Raw genomic sequence first — 2,253 nt, 5'->3', positions numbered from 1 at the left:
TTGTTCAACCCACTGAATTAAAGCTGAAAGTCTGCAGTTCAACTGCATCTGAGTTGTTTCATTTAAAATTAATTGTGATAATGTACAGAACCAAAGTTAGAAAAAAGTTGTCTGTCCAAATATTTATGGACCTAACTGTATTACTGCATTATACAATGTGTAAGCAATTGGGGGACACTTTTTTATGCTTTTTGAGATTGTTGTTAGATTTTACCTACAGGGGACTTTTTTTCCCCTTACCACAAGCCTTCTCTAAAATCTGTACCTGTAAAACAATAAGATGAATACTTAGTTCTCCATTTTCCCCAACCTCCAGCACGCTAAGCCAACATTCTCAGAAGTGGTGCTTTTAGCAGACACATGAATTTAAAATATTTTTTTACAACAGAGCAGCATTCAGCAGCTGGAGGAAGCAGAAAAGTGAAGAATTCATTGTCACCTCCAGCTTCACAAACATGGCCAACATCTGAAAATAGCTGCTTGCACTATTGCTTTAGTTTTGGGGATATGTCTTCGGATTCAGATATTAGTTGTTGTTGCTGCTGTCTGTTCTGGAAAATCATTCAGTTTACAACATATAGGACATCAGATTTTTTAAAATTTCAATGAGCAGCTTGTGCCACCCCAAATTTGCTTCTGTTTAGTTTGCATATCTAAAATTTTCAGAAAAATATGGCCTAGAATGATGACAGCAGCGCTAATAAACATCCACATTTTCATGTATGTAAAATGTATGTGTGGCTTTAAAACAAAACCAAACAAACAAATGTATGACAACAGGCACTGTATTAGAAAAAGATTTTCAAATTGATCATCAATGAAACAGCATTTATTTATGGGTTGATTATGTATATAATTTTTTGTTAATTTTCAAATGTACTTTTACATTATACAATACTTTTAGTACCATAAAGACAAAATACTGATAAAATTTAGTAGCCAACGCGTTTTAAAACTGACATACAAACTAGAAAAATGTATATATGTGTTTGTGACTTAATACTACCAAAAATTATTGATCCAAATAAATTATATAAGAATTATTTTGATTTGAGTTATTTCTGAATCTGTAGCTCTAAAGCAAATGTGTAAGAATTGGTTTTCATGGGCATGAAATATTCTCCTCTCTGCCACTTGCTGTGGTCCCTCCACCTAGCTTGTACACAACCTAATAAAAAGTGGAAGAAGTTATTTATTTCTTTTTACACACCTTGGTGAATTGTTGGGGCTTATGGGTGTTTTTCTGCGGTTGATGTGTCCTGGAAGCAGATAAGCAAAATCCCTTTGTCTTTAATTGAACCATAAGCATGGCAGTTGCTAGTCAGGCTGGCTTTGTTTTTTTCCCTCATCAAACTTCATTTGACTAAAACAAAGTTACATAATAGGTTAGGTTGAAAAAAGACTTAAGTTCATCAAGTTCAACCACTAGGGAAATAAAAAAATCCCAGATAATAAACCCTATAAGACAATAGTTCGTCCAGAGGAAGGAAAAAAAAACCCTGGTATAAAAAAAATTCCTTCCTGATTCTATGAGGCAATCGGATGTTCCCTGGATCATCAGTCATTGTTTTTTTTTTTTTTTTTTTTTTTTTGCTTTAAAGCCTTAATACTCAGTTAAATTCTGTGCTTCTAGAAAAACATCTAGCTTTTTATAAAGCAATCTATAGTAGTTTCTGAAACTACGTCCTGAGAGAGCCGAGTCCACATTTTCACAGACTTTACAGTGAAGAATCCCTTCCTTATCCGGAGCTTAAACTTCTTTTCCTCCAGACGCAAAGAGTGCCCTCATGTTCTTTGTAATGATCTCAAAGTGAATAATGGGGAAGAGAGTTTTCTATATGAACCGTTTATATATTTATACAGGGTGATCATATCCCCCCTTAAACGTCTCTTCCCAAGGGAGAATAGATTCAGTTCAGCTAATCTCTCCTCATAGCTGAGCCCTGCCATTCCTTTTATTAATTTAGTTGCCCTTCTCTCTCCAATTCCACAATGTCCTTTTTGTGAGCTGGTGCCCAAAACTAGACTGCATATTCCATATGTGGTCTGACCAATGTTTTGTACAGGGGCAGGATTATGTCTCCATCTCTGCAGTCTATTCTTTTAATACAAGAAAGTACTTTAATAGCTTTAGATATTGCAGCTTGGCATTGCATGCTGTTATTAAGTCTATGAACTACCGTGTTTCCCCGATGATAAGGCAGGGCCATCAAATAAGACAGCCCCCCCTTTTTAGGGAAAAATGAAAAATAA

This window comes from Pyxicephalus adspersus, chromosome 9, assembly GCF_032062135.1.
Source record: "Pyxicephalus adspersus chromosome 9, UCB_Pads_2.0, whole genome shotgun sequence".
Classification (NCBI taxonomy): domain Eukaryota; kingdom Metazoa; phylum Chordata; class Amphibia; order Anura; family Pyxicephalidae; genus Pyxicephalus; species Pyxicephalus adspersus.
The sequence above is the reverse complement of the archived record's forward strand: the minus strand, read 5'-3'. Positions refer to the sequence as shown.